The sequence below is a fragment of the Gopherus flavomarginatus genome, assembly GCF_025201925.1.
Source record: "Gopherus flavomarginatus isolate rGopFla2 chromosome 13 unlocalized genomic scaffold, rGopFla2.mat.asm SUPER_13_unloc_1, whole genome shotgun sequence".
NCBI classification, from domain to species: Eukaryota; Metazoa; Chordata; order Testudines; family Testudinidae; genus Gopherus; species Gopherus flavomarginatus.
The window spans coordinates 5,108,890-5,133,823 of NW_026114609.1; the positions used below are offsets into that span (position 1 = coordinate 5,108,890).

The following is a 24,934-nucleotide window of genomic DNA, read 5'->3' on the forward strand; positions in this document are numbered from 1 at the left end:
TAAAGTGGACAGAAAGCTGGCTAGGTCGTCGGGTTCAGCGGGTAGTGATCAATGGCTCCAAGTCTAATTGGCAGCCGATATCAAGCGGCGTGCCCCAAGGGTCGGTCCTGGGGCTGGTTGTGTTCAACATCTTCATTAATGATCTGGAGGATGGCTTGGACTGCACTCTCAGCAAGTTTGCAGATGACACTAAACTGGGAGGAGCGGTCGATACGCTGGAGAGTAGGGATAGGATACAGAGGGACCTAGAAAAATTAGAGGATTAGGCTGAAAGACACCTGATGAGGTTCAGCAAGGACAAGTGCCCAGTCCTACACTTAGGACGGAAGAATCCCATGCACTGCTCCAGACTAGGGACCGAATGGCTAGGCAGCAGTTCTGCAGAAAAGGGCCTAGGGGTTACAGTGGATGAGAAGCTGGATATGAGTCAACAGTGTGCCCTTGTTGCCAAGAAGGCTAACGGCATTTTGGACTGTATACGTAGGGGCCTTGCCAGCAGATCGAGCGACGTGATCGTACCCTTCTATTCGACATTGGTGAGGCCTCATCTGGAGTACCGTGTCCAGTTTTTGGCCCCACACTCCAAGAATGATGTGGAAAAACTGAAAAGAGTCCAGCCTAGGGCAACAAAAATGATTAGGGGGCTGGAAGACATGACTTATGAGGAGAGGCTGAGGGAACTGGGATTGTTTAGTCTGCAGAAGAGAAGAATGAGGGGGGATTGATCGCTGCTTTCAACTACCTGAAAGGGGGTTCCAAAGAGGATGGATCTAGACTGTTCTCAGTGGTACCAGATGACGGAACAAGGAGCAATGGTCCCAAGTTGCGGTGGGGAAGGTTTAGGTTGGATATTAGGAAAACCCTTTTTCATGAGGAGGGTGGTGAAGCATTGGAATAGGTTCCCTAGGGAGGTGGTGGAATCTCCTTCCTTAGAGGTTTTTAAGGTCAGGTTTGACAAAGCCCTGGCTGGGATGATTTAGTTGGGGATTGGGTTGGACTAGATGACCTCCTGAGGTCCCTTTCAACCCTGAGAGGCCATGATTTTTAAGCTGTTCCCGTGTATCAAGGTGAGCTGCAGCTCAGCGAACCCCAAGGATCTGAGGCCAGCTACTTTGCAGGAGAGACAGACCATGCAGCAAGTACAACACGGGGTCACACCCCGGCCGGCAGATAGAATCTCATGTCTGAGATCCCGGCTCCTGTTCCTTTGCAAAGTGTGTGCTTTTGCTCCAGATTTTAGCTGTGGGCCAAGTGCCCTCTGGCTTCTCGTCCGGGCTCCGTCCTCCATGTACCTGGCCATCAGCGGGACTGTCTCAGGAGAGCAGCTTCCCCACCCTCGCTGCATCCCAATCTCCGCCCAGCTGGGGAAGGAGCAGAGGCAGCTCGGAGAAAAGACCCCTTTGAGCGCTGGAGACGGCTGGAGCATCTTATTTGCATACCCACAGTGCATTGCCTGCAGCGAAGCGAGTCCCTGGTCAAGGGGCTGGTTTTGCTCCCTGTGTCACCGGTTCCCATGATCCAACTCAGGCTGTCGATCGGTTCAATTCCATTTCCTCTAAAAGCTAGCAGTTTAGTGGGCTGTGAGAGTAGTCACCCTGACTTGTGGTAGCATATGCGGTTGCCCCGGCAGAGACTCTGCTTTTTTTTTTTCTTCTTCTTTTTTTTTTTCTCCCTTTCCCAGTTTGTATAAATCTTTTGCCTTTTACTAAAGATTTTTGTGGAGAGGAGCATTTATGAGTTTGTACCCAATTTTTTTGAGGCTTTGTTTTGGTAAGACTGTTCCCTGTTGTGAAAAAAACAGGAGGATACTACCTCACCTAGTGTCAGTAACTCAAGCTTTTCTATTAGTGTAAGAAAACAACTGAGAGCTCTGAAAATGACTGTGTGGGATTTTTTGTCCTTTTTTTTTTTTTTTTTTTTTTGAGCTCATCGTGTTAGTGAGATGGCTTCCTAGCTAACAGGGGACTGTTTTGTGATGTGTATTCTGCTGGCTCTTTGGTTTCATAAGTTTTTGGTTATCACAGTTAAAGAGCAGCAAAGAATTGCGTTGTTGTTTGTGTTAACGTTTGGTCTGTCCTAAGAGTGTATGGTTTGGAGTCATTTGTAACTCTTGGGTTAGTTATTGTCAACAGCTTATTTTTGGGTCCCTGAGCTGAAAGGCTGCTCTTGCGGATTTCAGTTTGTCATTGTTGGAAGGTCAGTTAAAGAGCTGCTTTCTTAATCTAGTCCATGAGGGTTCATACGCTGCCCTCCTTAATATACCTTCCAGAAGGTGATTGCATGGTTTCCCTCGTCTCCCCACAGAAGAGAAATTGTCCATCCCTTTCCTGTTGGGAAAACACCAGTGTTTTTAAATGTTTTGCCCAGATGAGGGATAGTTCATAGGAGCAGAAGAGGAGGAAGTTTGTGGCCATTTGAGTCAGATTCCTAGGGATTAAGGCCAGAAGGAATCAGCCGATCACCTCAGAGGGACTAAGGGGCACCAATGCCCCAAATAGCGAGGAACTGCTTTGATGCAATTGACTGTATGTTTGAGATAGTTGCGTGGGAAGGAGCAGAAAAGAGCACTGGGGCTGCGGAATAGCGCTTGCATAGGCTTTCTTTGCCCTGGTTTCTTGTAAGAGTTAACAGTGAGAGATTGGTAGTCACAGGTCAGTGGGTGGGTTTATGGAAATTAGGAGTCTAGAGGGGAAACCAGGGAGAGGAAGGCATCTGCAAGACTTGTCTGTCTTTGAACAGAATTGTGTGTTAAGGGTTCTTGCTTTGAATTCTTCCACTGGAGTCATTTCGGGGAAGTGAGTCAGTCTCCCGTAGAGTTCCCTAGTTATGGTGTTTGTTGCATGTCTGGGAGCTCGTCCTGATGAGGTAGAAATGGGTGGGCGCAGGGGTGTGCGTGCGTGGCAGAGTGTCAGCATTGTTTCTTGTTTCCCTGGAGCTAAGATCAAAGCATAGTGGCTGTTTTTCTCAGTATAATCTGTGATATGTCTTTGATGTGAGCACTGTGTATTAGCTTGATTTTTAAAAGAAGAAAATTAGTGAGAACAGGAGTTTGCTTTATCTACTCCATGCATGGATCTGGTATTGCAGTGTTTCCAGGAACAGTGTATCTTCTTTAGGGGAGACCTTTCTGATTAGAAAAACAGAAAAAAGTTAAACTGTAATGATCTTTTTTTCAAGCAGATTTTTTTTTGAAATAGCAGAAAAATGTGGTATCTTTAGTGTTTTTGTTTCTTTATGATAAACACAATACAGTTACACTTTCTTGGAAGTGTTTTGTGAGTCTGCAGATGTGAGAGGTTCTTCTTTGTTTTCCTAGAGAATTATTTAAGAGGCTGGACTCCTTTCTGCTGTGATTCTTTTCAACAGTATGAGGGACAAATGCTTTCTGGACTCTGGGTCTGTTGGGGAGATGGTTGTTTTTTTCTTTTGTTTTTCTTGGGGTGGGGGCTTGGTAATATTTGAGATTACGTGTACATCAACAACTGCATGAGTTACACAGACTTCTCCGTACCCGACCTACGTTCTATGTATCTTGGTTCGTAAGATCGAGACAAGGCACTAGGTGTCGTGCTGCATCTGGCACACAAGGGCCCCAAGCCTGATTTTTTTTCCCCCAAACTGACTGTAATCTAAATGCTAAATAATAACCCTTAACTTCTCATTATTGCCACCCTCACTATTGGAAAATCCCCAAAATCACAACAGTGACTTACAAATGATGAGAATTCTTTGTTTAAAAAATGTAATGTGGGTTCTCTATCTTTCCCTTCCAGTTTTCTGAACCAGGCAAGCTTGAAACTTACTTTTCTAGTGCAGCCAGAGCCCCAGGGAGCAGGAGCCCCCGGTGCCTGGGGCTGGCAGGCAGTGGGGTTCCTCACGGTTGTGTATTCCACACACACTTTGATCTCACCCACCAAGCATCAAGTGTGATCTCCTCAGGCACTAGAACAGCCTTAACATGGAGTCACAGACAGCCCCCTTGGGCACCCTGACTCTAGCTTGCAACCCAGGTGTAGCAGAAGCTGCTGTAACACTCAAACTCTGTATGTCCTTTAGGGCTAACCCTAGCCAAACAGCCGGGATCCCTTGCTTATGCTTAGAAGGCGTGCCATCTCCCTGAAGTCCAAGCAGCATCGGGGGTGGGGACAACAGTTTCTTCCTGACAGAGATTTTTATTCTATTCCCCCAGAGCTCAAAGAGATGGGGGCAAGTGTTTGTGCAGGTCTCTGACTCCTCGTGGGTGTGTGAGGGGAAGCAATCAACCAGGTCTTTTGTCCATTGATGATCCACAGTGGCCTGTCTGATGTCTCAGTCAGGCCCTTCTCTTGTTGGAAAGGAGATGACGCCTCTTCTGGTAAACTAGCATTTCACACTTGGTAATGCTTCTCTCCTGACTGGTGGCGGAGTGGCAGCAAGGGGGTTTACAGCTTTAGTGCCAACGCTTATATATCACCTTACAACACGGGCTACGGCTATTATAGGTGAGAAGAATGCATGCAGCAACTGACGAGCTAGTCATAAACTCTAAACACATTTTTATGAATCTAATGCCTGTTTTAACAACACTAACAAACAGGTGAGCAAGACTAGTTTCCAGCCATGCGTTTGTCACTTTTCAGTAAGGCCTAGGGGCCTTGGCGTGAGCTGGCACCTGGTCTGCCAATGTCAGAAGAGGATCTTCCCTCTCTTATCCCCCGGTGTCTGTACTGGGAGCAGTACTGTTCAACTTATTCACAAATGATCTGGGGAAAGGGGTAAATGGTGAGGTGGCAAAATTTGCAGATGATACAAAATTGCTCAAGATAGTTGAGTCCCAGGCAGACTGCGAAGAGCCACAAAGAGATCTGACACAACTGGGTGATGGGACAACCAAATGGCAGATGAACATCAGCGCTGTTAAGTGCAAAGTAATGCACGTCTAAATTAGCTGTTACCACTTGAGAAAGAGATCTGGGAGTCGTTGTGGATAGTTCTTTGAAAACATCCACTCAATGTGCAGCGGAGTGTTGGGAATCATTACGAAAGGGATAGGTAAAAAGACAGAAACTATCATATCGCTTCAATATCAATCCATGGTACGTCCACATCTTGAATACTGTGTGCTGATGCAGTCGCCCCAATCTCAAAAAAGATCTATTGGAATGGGAAAGATTCAGAAAAGGACAACAAAGATGATAAGGGGATATGGACCAGCTTCTGTCTAAGAAGAGATTCATAAGATTGGGACTTTTCATCTTTGAAAAGAGACGACTATAGGGGGATACGACGGAGGTCTATAAAACCATGACCGGTGTGGAGAAAGTAAATATAAAAGAAAAAAAAAGCTGTGGCTCTTTGACGGCAGCTCAACCACACCGCTTCTTCTGCGGCAGTTCGGCGGCGAGTCCTCCCTCCCTTCCTCTTTGGTAGACATTTGGTGGCAGCTCAAAGACTAAGACAGGATATACGGGACCCGCCGCCGAATTACCGCCAAAGACCAGACATGCTGACCCGATACCAGACGGGCCGCCCCTTTGAATTGGCTGCTCCAAGCACCTGCTTGCTACGCTGGTGCCTGGAGCCAGCCCTGCTCCTGTGACAAGCAGGGGCTGGTGCAGAGCGTGGCAGGGCAGGGAGATGACATCTCCTCTAATAGCGGGGCCCTTTCACAGCAAGGGCAGCACCTCCCCGCAGTAGCACAGACCCACTTATTCCTCCTGCTTTCTCCTGACACCAGCACCACCCTTCCCGGCAGCACCTGCTTCCAGACTCGCACCAGAAATGGGAAGTTTGGGCCGGGCCTGGCAGCAGCTGTCAGGAAATGGAACCAGGAGACACAACCACTCCCATTGTGCTGTGGGGCCCATCCTGGCTGGTGGGAGATGGAGGCAGTGGACACTACCACCCCCATGGTGCCGTAGGGTTTTCAGATGGGGTGCCCTCCCCACGGTTGGGCTCCAGGGGAGGTTTGGCATCTTAAGGGACTGGGTGGGGAGGCTTGGAGGAAGTTTGAAGACGAACAGTGAAGGGGAAGTTGGACACTGGCCAGAATATCAGAGAGACAAGGCAGGTGAGGTGATACCTGTTACTGGACCAGCTTTGGAGTCACACAAGGTCTTCTTCATGGAAAGGAAAGGTGCTCAGAGCATCACAGTTCAACAGAAGATGGAACACTCTGCCCTGAACACCAGACTTTCCCCTACTTCCTGGAATGGGGTGGCAGTCCCCACTGTCCTGTCAACAGCCCCACCACGTAACCCAGAGGTGGCTGCATCTTAGCACCAAGACACCAGTGGTCACCGCTCCAGAGGAGATGGTACATACAGGCCACTGCCCTACGTGGCCACCAGACGTCACAGACTGTGCACTGTCTTAGCTGGCCCCACATGTTATTGCCCCAAGAGGTGAGGTACACACAGGCTACTACTCAAACTGGGCACCTGGGGTCACTGCAGCAAAGGTTAAGGGGGATACAGGCAGGGCACTGTTGCACATGGCCACCAGGTGGCACTGCTGCAATGGCACTGGTGCGGGGGAGATGATAAACAGGCCACTGCCTGACGTGGCCACTACCACAATGGCGTGGGGAGAGGGGGAGGGAGATACCAATAGGGCACTGCCACACCAGGGCACCACAGGGAGGTCACTGCTCCAATCAGTAGAGATACACATCGGGTAGTGCCCCAACTGGGGGCCCTACCCTAGAGAGAGGGGGGGCTGGGGAGAGAAGAGGAAATCAAAGGCCACTGCCTCACTTAGCCATCGGGGTCACTACCTAAATAGGGGACACACACACAAACGGCACTGCCCCACCTGACCAGCAGGGGTCACTGCCCCAATTGGGGGATATACAGAGGGTATTGCCCCACAGGGATGCCAGGGATCAGTGCCTGCCATACCTGGCACAGGGGTAGAGGGGATAGGGTGACCAGATGTTCCGATTTTATAGGGATAGTCCAGATATTCGGGACTTTTTCTTATGTACGTGCCTATTATCCTCCACCCTGTCCCGATTCTTCACACTTTCTATCTGGTCACCCTGGGGCGGGGGAGGGAGGGGGCTACACAAAGGGCACTGCCATACTGGGCCTACAGTGCACATCCCTAGTGGGGGAGTGATACACACCAGAAGCAGGGCTCACTGCCACAAAGGGGTTGGAAGACACCCAGGGCACTGCTTGACACAGCCACCCAGGCACCCTGCCACCTTGGGGGAGGTGAAGAATACACCTTGGGCACTGACTCCTCTGGCTATTAGTGGTCACATGCCCAATATAGGGGTTGGGGGGGCGTAAATATACACAGGAGACTGCCCCACTGGGGGAAGACGTGTCAACGAGATGAGAGTGGGATACGCATAGGGCCCTGCCCCAATGGCTGATATACATACAAGGCCCTGCCTCACCTATGCACCAGTGCTAACAGGCACAATGGCAGTAGTGGGGTCACACAGACAGCTGACCTCAGTTGCCACCAGGGGTCACTGCAGCAATGCTAGGGGGGATACATGCAAGACATTGCTGCCCCTTGCCACCAGGAGTCACTGCTCCTACAAGAAGGCACCTACAGGACACTCCCGTGCCTGGCCAGCAGAGGTCACTATCACTGGGGAGGGGCTATGGAGAAGCTGACAAAGAGCAACTACATGCAGTGGGGAAAATCATAATCTACCGGGGAGAAAGAACGGACTCCGCTAGGACATGACACCAACTCCGGCCAGGCTGGATACCAGCAATTCGGGGCGGGAGCAGCTCCAGCTAGAGGCTGGGTGGAGACAGGTGACCTCGGTTTCTGCGCTGAGCAGGCTGCTTTGGCAGCGAGGAGGGACAGGGAACCCCCTGCCCAGGGTCTTGCTGCCCAAGGAGGGGGAGATCTGCGGCACTCTTTGGAGTAGCTGGTTTAGCAGCCATGAGCCACACGCTTCTCCCTGCCTGAGCTCTCCAGGAGCACATTACGCACAGGTGTGCGCTGGATGTAGCCACCAGTGTAACAACAGGGCCAGACTCCGCTGAGTGCTGCCTGTGAGAGACAGAGGCAGAGTCAGATGGGCAGATGGGGGAAGGACATGACAGAGCCAGCGGCCATGAGCTGATCCCATCATAAGTCCAGCCTGTGACATCACCATCCGTCCCTGCAGCTCTCCATCTGTCCCGCTGTCCGTCCAACCCTCAACCCCCTATCCATCCCCAACGTATGCCACACACACCCCTTCACCCATCGCCTCACACACTCATCTATTTCCTCATGCATCCTGCTGTCCCTCTGATTGTCCCTGCAGTGCCTAGCACAAGGACACATAGTGGACCCTGAGCGAGGCTTTTGGGTGATGCAGTAATGGAGCTAGCGGGTGAAAGGGGCATCTCTAATCCCAGCCCCACTTCTCCTCTGCCCAAAGCCACGACCGTGAGCCCACCTCTCTCAGTCTCAGACCTCACAGCCCCAAAGACATAAACAGCCACTCACACTGTGACCTAGTTACAGCAATGAGGTCTTCCTGAAGATAGGAGGTGGGAGGAGCAACCCCCAATCCTAGCAGGCAGGACACATCCTTCCCAGTATGGCAGAGACCCTGCCCATGGGCAGACAGACCCAGCTGAGCCCATAGGAGACTGGGGGAGGGGGAGCAGAGGAAGAGAATGCAGGCAACTGAACATGACAGGTGTCCATGAAAGGAAAGAGAGAGAGTTTGAGTGAAAGTTGGCCAACACAGAGAGAGAAACCTAGGAGGACGAAAGAAATTCACAACAGGGAGTCACCCTCATGGATCCAACTTTCTGCTAGGGAGCACACACCACTCCTGGCCAGAGAGATGATCAGCTCTCGCAAATGGCAACATCATCTCCCCTGAAGCCAAAGCTAGTCCGGAAACCAACACCCAGGTAACAAGAAGTCCCTGCCTGGAGCCAGGACGGCTGTGACCAGAGCCCTTCCCAAACCAGATACACATCTCACCGACAGAGACGGTTACTCTCGTTCCAGTTGGGCAGCTCTTGCCTGACATCAACAGGATTCACGCTGTCACTGCTCTCGATCACTTTCCATCTCACCTCAGGGCTGGACTCCGTTCCTGCGACTTCTTTTCCCTTGGTATGAAACACAACACAAGAGGAAAAGAAAAAGCAATGGTGGTAAGGCTCCTCTTCTCGCTACTCCCGCACCCCAGGGCTTCGGCTTCAACCCTCCTCCCATTCTGCCATCACAGCTACAATTAGAAATCTGAACCCGGGGCTCACACCTGGTTGTCTCCCCAATCCTAGGCCCTGTCCAGCATGTCTCCCTCCACAGAAGTTATCTGGCCTCATCTTGCACTCCATCTTCATATTGCTCTTCTCCTTCCCAGAGCTCCTGCTCTGCTCCTCAGGCCTGTCTGTCCTCAGCTCTGCAGGCAGAGGGGAAGGGGCATGATGGGAACACACAGACTCCATTCCAGACACCACACAGCATCCACAGGGCTACCAAAACACCTCATCTTCGGCCAAAACCACACCCCACCCAGAGGGAGCAAAAAGCCTTTGTGAGCACAGCACACACAAGACAGGAAAACATTAACACCCACAGCCAGCCCAGCCAAAATAGGAGCTTCCTCACCTTCCCGTCCACAGGTCCATGGGGCTCATGGATGGAGAAGTTTGCTGGGCTATGGGGGTCCCTGAAGAACTAGCTCAGCATGTGAATGACTAGGATGTATGTGGAGGCCTGACTGTGGGCTGGGTTGTCCAGGAGGACCTAACGGAAGGGAATAGGGGGATTAGAGATAGAAGAGGGAGGGGTTACCAAGGTGCATTGTGGGAATGTAGGATTTAGAGAGCCCAGAGTGGATGGGTGTCGGCGGGTTGGACAACCCCACAGTGGTTGAAAAGGGGAACCTGGCAGGTTTGGGTGTAGCAGAGATTGAAGATGAGGAACCTCACACCCTGGGGATGATCTGGGGGAGTGGGAGGATGGGAAAGTGGGGCCCAGCAATGAGAAATGGGTTGGAGGCAATTAGGGGTGGGGCGCTGAGAACAGGGATGGGGGGAGGAGGAGGAAGGGGGGGGTGGGGCGCTGAGGACGGGGATGGGGCGGAGGAGGAGGAGGAAGGGGGGCAGGGTGCTGAGGATGGGAAGGAGGATGTGGGAGATGAGGCGAGAGGAGGTTGGTGTCGGGGTGCTGAGGACGGAGGGGGAGGAGGAGGTCGGGGCGAAGGGAAAGGCCAGGCAGAGTGTACATGGTGGGGGAGGGGATGCTGGGGGCTGAGGGATCCCCACAGATGGGGGTGGGGCTGGCGAGAGGGTCACAACAGATGGGAGGACACTGGGCGGCTGGTTGGGGGGGGGCTTGAAGGGGCTGCTGGGGCCCTACAGAAGGAGAGGAGGGGGCAGTGCTGGCAGGAGAGTCACAGTGGACGGGGGGGGACACTGGGGGGCAGGTTGGAGGAGGTTGAAGGCCCCGCGGCCCCAGGCTGCCGCTTGTGGGGCTGCTCCCAGGCAGCTCAGCCCCCCCCGTTACCCCCCCAGGCAGAGCGGGGGGGGTGAAGCACTTTCACTCGCGCTGCCTCTGCCCTGTGCCCCCCCCCGCCCGGCTCCCACGGGCCCGTGGCTGCTCCCGGGGAGGGGCTGGGCCTGGCGCCTGGAACTGGGTGTCTGAGCCCCCGGCCCCCCCGTGTGGAGCCGCCACTCCCCGTCCCGCCTCAGCGCCCCTCGGCCCGGCCCCGCCCGCCGGCTGCCCCCGAGCCCGCGTCCCCCCCGCAGCGCCGGGGCGGGTCCCACTGGTGCCCCCCCCCGGCTCCCCGTGGGGAGGGGGCGGGGGCAGCGAAGCCTCGGGGCGAGGGAACCAGGCCCGCACCCCACGCGCCGAGTCTCTGTCCCGCGCTCTCTCCGCCAATCAGGGAGCGGGGAGGGGCGCGGCGATCTGACGAGCTACGGCCCCTCCTCCAATAGAGGCCGCGTGTGAGAGGGAGAACTACGCTTCCCAGTGTGCACCGGGAGGGGGCGCGTTGCCTGAGCAACCGTTCATCACTTCCGCTCTGAGACGAGCCAGGAACTACAACTCCCAGCCTGCCCCGGGGCGCTTCCGTCCTCTCGGGCCCAGGTGAGGGCGGGTCCCTGGGTCAACCTGATACCTCCCCCCCCACAACTCCGCCCCCCGCCCCGCCCCCCAGAGAGCTCCGCCCCCCGTGCAGTGTGTTAACCTGCTCCGCGTGGAACGTGCCGCGCCGTTTCGCCCCTTTCACCCCCGCACAAAGCAGCTGATCGGGGCCGGGCCGGGCCGTGGGAGCCGGGCGGGGGGGCACAGGGCAGAGGCAGCGCGAGTGAAAGGGCTTCACCTCCCCCCCGCTGGGCCTGGGGGGGCAACGGGGGGTGGCTGAGCTGCCTGGGCGCAGCCCCACAAGCGGCAGCCTGGGGCCGCGGGGCCTTCAACCTCCCCCAACCTGCCCCCCAGTGTCCCCCCGTCCACTGTGACTCTCCTGCCAGCACCACCCCCTCCTCTCCTTCTGTAGGGCCCCAGCAGCCCCTTCAAGCCCCCACAACCTGCCCCCCAGTGTCCCCCCATCTGTTGTGACCCTCTCGCCAGCCCCACCCCCATCTGTGGGGATCCCTCAGCCCCCAGCATCCCCTCCCCCATCGTGTTCACTCTACCTGGCCTTTCCCTTCGCCCCGACCTCCTCCTCCCCCCTGTCCTCAGCACCCCGACACATACCGCCTCTCGCCCCACCCCCCACATCCTCCTTCCCGTCCTCAGCACCCCGCCCCCCCTTCCTCCTCCTCCCCCGTCCCTGTTCTCAGCGCCCCACCCCTAATTGCCTCCAACCCATTTCTCATTGCTGGGCCCCACTTTCCCATCCTCCCACTCCCCCAGCCCTTCCCCAGGGTGTGAGGTTCCTCATCTTCAATCTCTGCTACACCCAAACCTGCCAGGTTCCCCTTTTCAACCACTGTGGGGTCGTCCAACCCGCCGACACCCATCCACTCTGGGCTCTCTAAATCCCACATTCCCACAATGCACCTTGGTAACACCACTCTCCTCTGTCCCTAATCCACCTATTCCCTTCCCTCAGGTCCTTCTGGACACCCCAACCCACAGTCAGGCCTCCTCATACATCCCAGTCATTCACATGCTGAGCTAGTGACCCCCACAGCCCAGGAGACTTCTCCATCCATGAGCCCCATGGACCTGTGGCCAGGAAGCTCCCACTTTGGCTGGGCTGGGTGTGGGTGTTAATCTTTTCCTGTCTTGTGTGTGCTGTACTCAGAAAGGCTTTTTGCTCCCTCGGGGTGGGGTATGGTTTTGGCCGAAGATGAGGTGTTTTGGTAGCCCTGTGGATGCTGTGTGGTGTCTGGAATGGGGCGTGTGTGTTCCCATCATGTCCCTTCCCCTCTGCCTGCAGAGCTGAGACAGACAGGTCTGAGGAGCAGAGCAGGAGCTCTGGGAAGGAGAAAAGCAATATGAAGATGGAGTGTAAGATGAGACCAGGTAACTTCTGTGGAGGGAGACATGCTGGACAGGGCCTAGGATTGGGGAGACAAACAGGTGTGAGCCCTGGGCTCAGATTTCTAATTGTAGCTGTGATGGCAGAATGGGAGGAGGGTTGAAGCCGAAGCCCTGGGGTGCGGGAGTGGCGAGAAGAGGAACTTCACCACCATTTCTTTTTCTTTTCCTCTTGTGTTGTGTTTCATACCAAGGGAAAAGAAGTCATGGGGACGGAGTCCAGCCCTGAGGTGAGATGGAAAGTGATCAAGAGCAGTGACAGCGTGAATCCTGTTGATGCCAGGCAAGACCTCCCCAACTGTGACAAGAGTAACCGTCCCTGTCGGTGAGATGTGTATCTGGTTTGGGAAGGGCTCTGGTCACAGCCGTCCTGGCTCCAGGCAGGGACTTCCCATTACCTGGGTGTGAGTTTCCGGTCTAGCTGTGTCTTCAGGGGAGATGATGTTGCCATTTGCGAGAGCTGATCATCTCTCTGGCCAGGAGTGGTGTGTGCTCCCTAGCAGAAAGTTGGATCCATGAGGGTGACTCCCTGTTGTGAATTTCTTTCGTCCTCCTAGGTTTCTCTCTCTGTGTTGGCCAACTTTCACTCAAACTCTCTCTCTCTCCTTTCATGGACACCTGTCATGAAAATTCCCCAAACTGAAAATTTTCTGCTGAAAAACCAATACTAATCTGTTTGAGGACTTGATTTGAATGTATTATTGTTATTCTCTTCTGATTTATCTCATTTCAGTCTTTGTCCTCCAGATGTGTTTCCAGCTGTTGAGTTGTGGGGGAGAGAGGCCAATTCATAATGTCTCTACTTCCCTTTCATAGTTTCTTCCAACTTGCTAGAAAGTACCTTTGCTACGACATGAGTCAAGCACTGTCCATTGTCTCTGTGCTATCTCAGAGAAGTCTGCATTGTACATGGTTCCTGGAATAATCCTTGGGAGTGTGGATACCTTCAATGGGCCAGCAGCAAGTCTGGCTCCTCCATTTTTGCACCTGAAAGGCTGGTGGGAGGCATTTCCCAACCTCATAACATATTTCTGTAATGCACACAGAGCAAACTTCATAACTTCCCAAACAAATGTGAACACATAGAATGCAAGAAGACATTAATGTTCAACAGATGAACAGTTCAAGATTTTTTAAATGATCCCTCACCAGGCAGACTTTGTTCAAAACGTATCATCACTATATGAGAGTGGTGAATATGGGGCTTGCAGGGTGCTGCTTTGAGCACAGCTTGCCACCCCTGGGCTTACATTGCAATGGGAACGTCCCTTTAGAGTCTCTCTCTCGCGGGATAAAGATGGCAGGATGACTGGCCTGGGTCATCTGACTTGGGCTCATTATGCTAAGGCTGAGAGGCTAAAAACTGTGGTGCAGATATTTGTGTTCACACTGAAACCTGGGTTCAGAAACCATCGCCCCTCGTGGGGTCTCAGAGGTTGGGCTCAAGTCCATATGTCTGCACTGTCATTTTATAGTCTTGCAGTCCCAGCCCCATAAGCCTGAGTCAGCTGACCCAGGCTTTGAGACAGCTGCTCTGGGTGTGTTAACGGCAGTGTAGACATAATGTTAGGGTACGTCTCCAGTGCAATGAAACATCCAGGGCAGGCCTGGGTTGGAGTTATCAGGGTAATGTGGCTTCTTCTGTAAAGTTGCAGTGTACGTGTCACAGCTCAGGCTCAGTACCCTGCTCTAGGAGCCCAGAAGGTTGGGAGGGAGTTTAGCAAGTGGAAATGGTAAAACCGCAGTGAAGTATTACCCTGGAGTCATGTCAGTTCTCCATTGGTCTTTCTGCTTTTGGGGCAGGGATAATAACTCTCAGTGGTGCCTTGTTGAGTGGCTTTTGGGGCACCTGCTCTTGGCTCCTGTCAGAAGAGAAGATTCAGAGCTAGATGGTCCTTTGGTCTAGCCCAGTGTGGTTTTTCTTATGGTTTAAATTACACTCCAGGCACTGATAATAGAGTTACTGAAAGTTTAGGAGTTAGCAGCTGGTAGGTTGTCCATGACGGGCAGGGGCAGGGGCAGGTCTGGGCTCTCACACCAAATGCTCTTTGTGGCTGCCAGAATCTGTGGGCTTCTCATTTAGGTTACACTGAGTGTTAAGTCCTGCTTTGTGCACAGTGTATGAGAATGAAAATCCTAAACCGCCCTTTGAAATAATGAATGCAGCAGGACGTGTTATTGTCCCTGCCCCAAAGCAGACAGACCAATGGAGAAATGCCATTGAGTCCAGGGTAATACTTCATTGCAGTTTTACCTTTTTTGCTTGTTAAACTCCCTTGCAGCTTTGAGGGGGCCCAGAGCCCAGTATTGGAAGCACCTGACCTTTCTTTCTTCTCTTGCTCTTTGTCAGCAAGGGGAAGAAAAAGAAGCTCTCCTTCAAGCTGGAGTCAGAAGGGCGACGTCAGGATGACTTCCTGAGTGCCGGCTCTAGTCATTTGCTCTACCAGCTGACCTATCGAAGGGCTGCCACTTCTCTCTCCAGGTTCGCCCATTGGTGTGTTCAGAATGGAGAGGAGTAACTAGTGGTGTTCCCCAATGGTCAGTCCTAGGACCACTCTTATTCAATTTATTCATAAATGATCTGGAGAAAGAGGTAAACGGAGGTGGCAAAGTTTGCAGATGACACTAATCTGCTCAAGATAGTTAAGACCAAAGCAGACAGTGAAGAACTTCAGAGACGTATCACAAAACTATGATTGGGCAATAAAATGGCAAATGAAATTTAATGTGGATAAATGTCAAGTAATGCACACTGGAAAAAATACCCTCAACTATACATACAATATGATGGAGGCTAATTTAGCTATAAATAATCAGGAAAGAGATCTTGGAGTCATCATGGATAGTTCTCTGAAGACTACCGTGCAGAGTGCAGCAGCAGTCAAAAGAGCAAATAGGATGTTAGGAATCATTAAAAAAAGGAGAATAAGATAGAGAATATCTTACTGCCTTTATATAAATCCATGGTACACCCATATCTTGAATACTGTTTACAGATGTGGTCTCCTCTTTTCAAAGAAGATATACTGGCATTAGAAAAGGTTCAGAGAAGGGCAACTAAAATGATTACGGGTTTGGAATGGGTCCCATATGAGGAGAGATTAAAGAGACTAGAAATTTTCAGCTTGGAAAAGAGAAGACCAAGAGGGGATATGATAGAGGTATATAAAATCATGAGTGGTGTGGAGAAAGTGAATAAGGAAAAGTTATTTACTTGATCCCATAATATAAGACCTAGGGGCCACCAAATGAAATTAATAGGTAGCAGGTTTAAAACAAATAAAAGGAAGTTCTTCTTCACACAGTGCACAGGCAACTTGTGGAACTCCTTACCTGAGGAGGTTGTGAAGGTTGGGACTATAACAATGTTTAAAAGGGAACTGGATAAATTTATGGTAGCTAGGTCCATAAATGGCTATTAGCCAGGAAGGGTAAAAAATGGTGTTCCTAGCTTCTGTTCATCAGAGGATGGAGATGGATGGCAGGAGAGAGATCACTTGATCACTGCCTATTAGCTTCACTCCCTCTGGGGCACCCGGCATTGACCACTGTTGGTAAACAGATACTGGGCTAGATGGACCTTTGGTCTGACCCAGTATGGCCGTTCTTATGTTCTTATAGGGCACCTTCTACACGGCGACTGGGCAGTTGACTGACTTTAAATCTAGCTAGCTCTGTTGGTAGAGCATGATGCTCTTAATCCCACCATCATAAATTCAAGCCCCATGGTGGGTGATAGCGACAGCCCTTAGGTGTCACTCTTCTGCTAATAGTCACAGATCAAAAGGAAACAAACTCTCTGTGCTCTTTGGCAGGTCATGTTTCTTCTTCTCTCTGAGCTTCACTAAAACATGAAGAGAGAACAAACAGACATTTGCATCCTATGTGAAGAGAGTATTTTCTCCTCTTCCATTGTACCCCAGGCAAGAAGAGGGGATAATAACCAGTTAACGGATGATTGCAGAAGGAAAAGTTTGGTCTTTATAAATTGGACAATTATCATTTGGTCTCCATGTCCACTGATGGTAGGACAAGAAGTAATGGACTTAATCTGCAGCCAGCGAGATTCACGTTAGATATTGGGAACAGCTTTCTAACTCTGAGGGTAGTTAAGCTCTGGAATAGGCTCCCAAGGGTGTCTGTGGAGTCTCCGTCCTAGGAGGCTTTTAAGAACAGGTTGAACAAATCTCTGTTAAGGATACTCTGCATATACTTGGTCCCATAGACAACCTGCTCTGGCTCTGGTTCCCTCCTTCTGCTCCCTGCCTGGGCCGGCTGCTCTGGGCACTTGGTCCCACATGCCCCCAATGCATCATCTCTGCTTGGCTCTGCTTCAGCAGAGAGGGCTGGATTTCATGACCTCTCCAGGGCCCTTGCAACCGTACAGCTCTATAATTCGATGCCATCGCAATACAATACAAAGAACAACAAAAGTGGAATCCCCCCAATCTAACATCTAACAATTCAGCGTGAACTGACATTCCACAGCACAAAGTGACAACACGTAGGAGTGCAAAGCCTGACAATTGAGCACCATGCAAATGAACGCCCCATGGGGCAAAATGACACACTGCAAAAGAGCTCAGCTCAAACCAGTGCAACACAAGCCAGTGCAAAAACCATACAACACGAAAAAATGCATCAGAGTGCAAAGGTTCACTGTGCAAAACAGCTCAGCGTGGAACAATGACATAGCGCAAACCCACACAACAGAATCATATAGAAAGGTAGGGCAGGGAGGGACTCTGAGAGTCAGGACCAAGTCTCCCTTGGCCACCCTGACAGGTGTTTGAAGAACAAGGAAACAAAGGGCACCACAAACTTATGTTTTTTGGATGAGCAAGTAAAAGGGAGCAGCATTGTCCCCCTCGGGTAGCCGCTGTTCAATTCCAGGTCAGAAAACAAAACTCTTCTGCAAGAATATCCAAAAAATGTTGTGTTTCACTTTACTTCATAAGTACAGTTGTGTGGCAATTAAATGATGACTCTAAAGTTTCCTAAAAGTGTGGGAAATATGGATGTATCTGAGGAAATGGCTTGGAATGAAGGAAGACAAAAACTGATGGGTCGAGAGAACAGGCCCTGTTTCCCCCTGGTTTGGAACTTCTCTCACAACTACTGGAAGAGAAAAGCTAAGCAAATGGTGTTCTATTGTTGCAAAGGAGATTAAAGTGAGGCCATTTTCTGCAGATAGAATTAAATGGTCATGTCAGGAGTGGGATTTGAAATCACGTCTCCATGCAGAGACCAGAACACCCAATGGATTGGAAAAAAAGAAACTTATAACTAGTACTTTAGACCAGTCCACCATCCTGATACTACAAAGAAGGTGACTTATCAACCCTAGTTTTCATTAATAGTTGGTGAACTCTTTAGGGAGGTCACGATGGCACATCTCTTTCAACTCCTAGAGACCTTCTACAGCACAGCTGATTTTTAGATACACTCACCCGGACCTAAAGTTACACGTTTCCTGGAGCTCCGTGAGTTCTGCGGTGTTGGAATCTCCCTGTTCGCTTTTTAAGTGAACAAAAGATGGGTGCTGGCATTCTAAGAGAGTAATGGTGAACCTCAAAATCCTGCCCTGTGCGCCAGACAGTCAAGCAACCAGCACCCACAACCTCTACTATGATAGCATCCTGTCTGGGAACAACTCACTTACCAACAGCTGGGGTGTGAAATCCTCATTTCTTTGTTGTTCTGTCACTGTAGTCCCCACTTTCCTATTACTTGTCTGTATAATCTCTGTCTGGTTCTGTAACTGTTTCTGTCTGCTGTATAATTAATTTGTTTAGTGTAAACCAATTAAGGTGGTGAGGTATAATTTGTTAGATAATCATGTTACAATATGTTAGGATTGGTCAGTAAAATGATTGGTTAAGATAGAGCTAAGCAGAACTCAAGTTTTACTATATAGTCTACGGTCAATCAGGAAGTAAGGGGAGGAATGTGAATGGGAATGGGGGTAGGGGAATTGGAATTATGTTTTGCTAAGGGGGGGAATAGGGACAGGGAAGGGGAACGGGGTCACAGGCAAGCCTCTGTGGTGTCAGAGCTGGGAAGGGGGATGCTGAGGAAGGAAATTGGAATCATTGCTTGCTGGAAGTTTACCCCAATAAACATTGAATTGTTTGCACCTTTGAGCTTCATGCATTGCTGCTCTCTGGTCACGTGAGAAGGACCAGGGAATGGGAGGGTGATGGGACAAACCCTGTAACAAGTACGTCTTTCAGGGTGTGAAACCCCCCAGAACCAGTATAATTAAGCTGACCTAAGCCATGGTTAGATAGTGCTAAATAAAAGGAAAGATTGTTTTGCCAATGCAGCTATTACAGGGATGGAAAACCCCTCTCCTCACTGTAGCAGCTGTCTACTCCACAATCCTACAGCAATATTCTAAGCACAGCCAGCCTCAAAGGGAGACCAAATCTGGCTTCATGAATGGTCAGGCACTAAGACAGCAGCAATGACAACACACTAATGTTTCCGTAGTTGGCAGGATTCGAACCTGCGTGGGGAGACCCCAATGGATTTCTAGTCCATCGCCTTAACCACTCAGCCACAACTACTTGATGAACAGCTGCTGCCCTATATGATAATTCTGTTCTCACAGAATTGTCACTTCAAATGGCTCAGACCAGCTTCCCCAGCACACTCATGGCTGTGCATTAGTGTAAGTGTGTCCATGGTGAACAGCAAGAGTTCCTGCCCATTTTCCTTCCAGCTGGAGCGTGATTAGTGTGTTTGTGGCTAACAACTTTGCTATAGATTGTTGTTCATTCCCCACACTGACAATTCAGACAGTCCCTTTCCTATTCCAATCTCCACCATATCATTCCAATAGCCAAGGGCAGGATTTCTCTGGGGCACTGAAATGTTTCAGGGGTTGGTGTGTGAGCTCAGCCTTGCATTCCATCCCTGATGTTTCATGGACTAACAACAGCAGCAGAAAGAAAGAGCTGAGCCAATAACTCACTGTCAGCACGGAAGGTGGCCACGTCCCCTCTGTCTGACCATTGCCATTGCAGGAGAGAAGGGTTCACTGCAATCGAATGCCCTGGCTCAGACCAGAGACACAGGGAGGTTTTACTGTTATTGGATCTGTGCAAAGGAAATTGTGCCTCTGTGTGAAATTGAGGAGGGAAATGAAACATCCACATGGTGGCCCAGTGCCTTAAGGAATGTGGGCGATGGAGTCTGGCTGAGAAATGATTTAACAGGAATTTGTATCAATGTATTGCCCTGATTAAAAGCTATGGCTGTAAAGTGCCACTGTTGTTAGTACTTGAACATGTGTGGAGACACCCAAGTGGGTGTCAAGTCCATTACCTTAACGAGGGGTAGTTGATTATTTTGTCAAGATCCAAATTTCTTGGTCAAGGTCTAGTCAATGTCTGGATGACAGAGAAAATAATACACTGATGATAATAAGAAGAATTTAGAAATATTTACAGTTGGTATGGGCATAACTATGATGATTGTTTCATGTTTCACTCTTTATATCGGACACCACCATAACCTTTCCCTTTAGCCTTGTAGTTTACCAAGGGTAAAACTAAACATCTCTTCAGATACAAGGGAGTGTTTATGTTCATTCCTGCTAGCTACACAGGGGCTTGATGTAGCTGCTTTCAATCCTCCTGCTCTGCCCTGATAAGTAACATTTCAGGGTGTCACTGAACTGAAGGAGGGAGATCATTTTTTGACAGGTTACACTTCCTCTTAAAGGTGTTTGTCTGGCTGGCAGCCCTGGTTCCCAGGTCTCTCCTGAGGGAAGAAACTTTCTGTGTAAAATTCTAAAACTTTTAACAGAGAGGAGGGAAAGGCGATGGCCACATGATGGGGCCAGTATGTACCAGAACATGGTTCTTTTATGTGGGATGACTCTGAAGATTGACTGATCTCCACTTCCTTGGTTTTGAAGAGATGTTTAGTTGTGCACTTAGGAACCTATAAGGCTGAAGCAATTTTATGGATGCTGACACTACGATTGAAGGGTTATTTAATGTTGTAGAAATCGTTAAAAACACTTAGCTTCAACTTGAGCTGCCTGTTATTAAAGGCTGGTTTCCCCATGTCAGTTCCATAAGCTCTGCTAGAAAGGCCCTGGGTTCTCTCCTGCCTCAGTGAGAACTAGAGGCAATCGTCCCCTGCTGCCCTTGGCTTCAGGCTAATTTTTTTAGGGAGGGGATGTGGAATTGGTTTGTTTGCTGTTGAGAAGGGAGCCGGACCAGTTATCAGAGAACGAGAACTCCCAGCATCTTCCCAGCCCAACCAAAGCTGCTGCCCTGTCCCAGCCTCTGTTCCCCTGGGAGCCCTGCTTGTTTGACTCTAGAGCAGGCTGGGAGCAGCAGCTGAAGCAGAGAACAACCTGGGCTGGGCAGATGCTAGGAGCAGAGCACCAGAGGCCTCTACTGGCTCCCTCCTCAGCAGCAAACAATCAGTCCCCACCCACACCCTGGGACAGCAGCCTGGAGCCAAGGACAGTGTCCAGTGGGGGTTTCTCTTTTTCCTCTTCCTGGGGTGAGCAGCGACCTGGGGGTGTTTCTTGCAGGGCAGTTGGAACTGAATTGGGGTACAGGCTTTTAATAACAGGCAGCTCAAGTTCAGACTAATTTTGTTACAATTTTCTTTATAATGTAAAATAATTCAAAAGTAAATGGGCAGGAATGATTGGAACTCTTTTCTCCCTGTCATACAAAGAAATGGCTTTTTGGCTTTTCATGATACAGGAGTCAGGTTCGTTCACTGTGCAGAATCAATGTGCACAGAAGCCTGTTGTGTTTCAGTTGTGTTTCATTTCTTAAGTTCTGCTGCCATCATGTGGCCATTTCCTTCCCCTCCTTTCTGTCCAAAGTGCAGTGCCCAGTTCCTCCAGGAAGAGAAGGATATCTTTCTTCTTTCCTTCCTCAAAAGCCCCCTTCCTTGGAAAGCCCTTTGCTGGATCTGGGTGGGGAACAGCTATTCCTGAGGATTAATTTCACACCATATTTGGGTTTGTGTATATAGATTTTACAGCCAGACTAGATCACTAGGTATCTCTGCTCTGACCTGATTCAGAACAGAGTCCAGAGAATTTTACCCAGTGACTCCTACACCCACCCCAAGATCTTCTGGCTGAACGAGGCAGGTTCATTCAGAAAGTCATCATGTTTGGATGTAAAGGTGGGAAATGATGGGGAAATTGGTCCCTCTTTCAAGTTTCAATGTTGTAACTTCTACACCTAGACCGGGGTGGCCAACCAGAGCCTGAGAAGAAGCCAGAATTTCCCAATGTAACTGCCAAACATGCACCTTTGTAGGCAACTACTGAGTCAATTGTGAAGCTTCCCATCATTATCATTATCCCTCTGAAATAATGATGTGATGGACACTTGGCTGTATATCCCAGTGTGCCCTGCACATCTACAGGCTGCATTAGCCAATCCAACCATTCAGCACTTGCAGATGGGCACCTCTGTACTGTGCCTGAGTCTTGTACAGCTATGAAAGGCTGGTAGATGCCAATATTTCCCTGTCTTTTTAACCTGTACTAATACCAGGCCAGGCCAGGGCTGGGAAGAGAGACAGAGCAGCAGGTTTCCCATATTGTATCCATTTCCCTTTTTCTTGACTAGTTTCTCCTCTGCATAACTTGTACTTCTTTTGTTGTGAGCCTGGCTAACTCAGCTGGTAGAGCGTCAGACTTTTAGTCTGATGGTCCAGCATTCAAGTCTCTGGTCAGGTAATAAACTACTCACTATATCTTTAAAAATTGCTCTTCTGATGTCCTCTTTGGTGTTACTTTTTCTCTTCAAGACTGTGCCTTTCCTAAGAAGGGCCTTTGTGTGTGTGGGTTTGAAGGGGCAACTTCCTGACATCCTCTCTGTGCTTGCAGCCTGGAGGAATAAAGGCCTCTGGACACACAGCATGTTCCTCCCCTGCATGCACACGCACACGCACACACAGAAAACAAAACAGAATATCTCTAAGGAATTACAATCACCTGCGGCCTTCCTCTATCCTGCTGGATCCCCAAATGATGATGCTCTTCAGCCTAAACCCATGTTCCCTCTACTCCCAGTGACCTTCAGTCCCAATCCACTGCCCCTCCTATGCACACTGCTCCTCACTCCCATCCAGAGCCTACTCTTCTTCACCCTTCTCCTCTATCCCAACCCACAGCCCCCTCCTTTTTACACTGCTCATCAATCCCAACCCACAGGCCTCTCCTATTCCCAGTGCCCCTCAATCCCAAACCACGTCTCTTTCCTTCCCTCCAGCAGCAGGTGCTTCAGACTCCCTCAGGAAGATTTTCTTGCAAGGTTTCGTGTATGAGTCTGCATGTGGATTTTACAGTGCGTTGGAAATATGTTGCATTGCTTGCCAAAATGATCACTTTTGGCTCGTGTTGGATTCCCAGTCTCCTTGTTATTGGGACAGGAGAAAGAGAGAGTTGTTATCCTTGTTGTGTGAATCAAGGGCAGCACAACTGTGCTTGGAAGACCCCGACTGAGAGACTCACCCTCAATTCAATAGCACTTGGTAGGCAGGGGACAAGGGTTCCAGGACCAAGTGGGCTGGGGTCCCAATACTAAAATGTAGGTGTTAAATCAACTTTAAGACAGGGTGGCAGTGGAGGGATGAGTGAGTTCCTAGACAAGACAGTGATGTACAGTGCCTTCTTATTTTCCCTCTTTTCCACTCAGGATGGCAGGTGAACTCTACAGAGGCACCTCTGGGCTTGCACTGACTAAGGACAACAGCTGTGAGTAGAGTGCCGGGGGGGCTCATGTTTAAGGACTTTTGGTTGCTGGACTTACAAACCGTAGGGATAAGGACACTGCCCAGCTTATTTGGGGGTGGGTCTTTTCCTCGTGGTTTATGTTTATGTGTTGGGGCTGCTGACATGACTTCTGCTAACCCTGGGCTTACATTGCAATGTAGACATATCCTAAGAGGGCATCTATACTGTGATAAAATCCCACTGACCTGGATGATCTGATTTGGGCTCCTGGGGATCAGACTGGAGCCCAGGCTTGGAAACCCTCACCCCTCGTGGGGTCTCTGAGGCTGCGCTGAAGCTCAAGTGTCTACACTGTAATTTTATAACCCTGCAGCACAAGCCCCGCAAGCCTGAATCAACTGACTCAGGGTTTGAGAATAGTGACTTGGGTGTGTTAATGGCAGTGTAGACATAATGCTCGGCTATGTCCACACTGCAATGAAACACCCACGGCTGTCCTGTGCCAGCTCAGGCTCCTAAGGGTTTTGGCCGTGGGGTGGTAAATTTGCACTGTAGACATCTCAGCTCAAGCTCAATATCGGGCTCTGGGAGCCCTCAAGGTTGGGAGGGAGTTTAGCAAGCAAAAAAGGTAAAATGGCAGTGGAGTAATACCCTGGACTCAATGGCATTTCTCCATTGGTCTATCTGCTTTGGGGCAGGGACAATAACATGTCCTGCTGCATTCGTTATTTCAAAGGGCAGTTTAGGATTTTCATTCTCATACACGGTGCACAAAGCAGGACTTCACACTCAGTGTAACCTAAATGAGCCGCCAACAGATTCTGGCAGCCACAATGAGCAATTAGTGTGAGAGCCCAGACCTGCCCCTGTCCCAGAGGGAGGAGGGTCATCTGTGAGAGGCTGGACCACTGACCTATCAACTCTTAACTCCCAAACTTTCAGTAATTCTGTTATCAGTGCCTGTGAGTATAATTTAAACTGCCATACTGGGCTGGACCAAAGGCTCATCAAGCTCTGGGTTTTGTCCATTGACAGTAGCCACCACCAGGTGCCCCAAAAGTTAATCAGCAAGGCACCACTGGGAGTTGAACCCAGGATCTCCTGTTTACAAGACAGGGGCTTTAACCAGCTAAGCCATGGTACCTTCTGTGACGAACGGGGAATGTTCTTAATGTTTGCTCTGAATACTGTGTTGGTGCCTCAGTGTCCCCATGGCAGTTCTTAAGTATCTGGCAGAGCAAAGGGCCAGTGCACCTAAATGCCTGGCACTCTGTCTCCTAGCAACTGATGGCCTGGGCCCCTCCTCTGCAAAGGTGCCAGCTGAAGGTGTTGGAGACAAAGGGATCAGGTGACCTCCTGGCCCGGGAAAGGGGCTGAGCAGAGAGGAGGGGCTGGGAGGGGTTGTTAGTCTGGAGCTGGCTGGGGTCAAGGGTGGAGGGCAGACCTGGGGGTCTGGCTCACTGCCCCCCAGAATGGACCCAGCTGAGGGGTCCGGTTCGCTGTATCTACAAGCTCTGTTTTAGACCCTGTTCCTGTCATCAAATAAACCTCTGTTTTACTGGCTGGCTAAGAGTCACGTCTGACTGCAAAGTGGGGGTGCAGAACCCGGTGGCTTCCCCAGGACCCCGCTGGGGTGGACTCGCTGTGGGAAGCGCACGGAGGGGCAGAGGATGCTAAATGCTCCAAGGAGAGACCCAGGAGGTGAAGCTGTGTGAGCTTCTTGCCCTGAACAAGTCTGCTCCAAGGGAGAGGAGGCTCCCC

At 50.5% G+C, this 24,934-nt stretch overlaps 4 non-coding genes across 4 annotated transcripts; 2 read left to right on the plus strand and 2 right to left on the minus strand.

Moving 5' to 3' along the window:
• Positions 1–1,665: 1,665 nt before the first annotated feature.
• LOC127041041 (U5 spliceosomal RNA) lies at positions 1,666–1,778 on the plus strand. Its single transcript, XR_007771622.1, has one exon. It is a non-coding gene; the product is annotated as a U5 spliceosomal RNA (small nuclear RNA).
• A 1,135-nt stretch (positions 1,779–2,913) lies between these two features.
• LOC127041020 (U2 spliceosomal RNA) lies at positions 2,914–3,112 on the plus strand. The gene has a single exon (XR_007771603.1). It is a non-coding gene; the product is annotated as a U2 spliceosomal RNA (small nuclear RNA).
• A 15,822-nt stretch (positions 3,113–18,934) lies between these two features.
• TRNAS-AGA (transfer RNA serine (anticodon AGA)) lies at positions 18,935–19,016 on the minus strand. Its single transcript has one exon. It is a non-coding gene; the product is annotated as a tRNA-Ser (tRNA).
• Positions 19,017–24,243: 5,227 nt separating this feature from the next.
• On the minus strand, positions 24,244–24,317 carry TRNAT-UGU (transfer RNA threonine (anticodon UGU)). The gene has a single exon. It is a non-coding gene; the product is annotated as a tRNA-Thr (tRNA).
• Between the last annotated feature and the right edge of the window lie 617 nt (positions 24,318–24,934).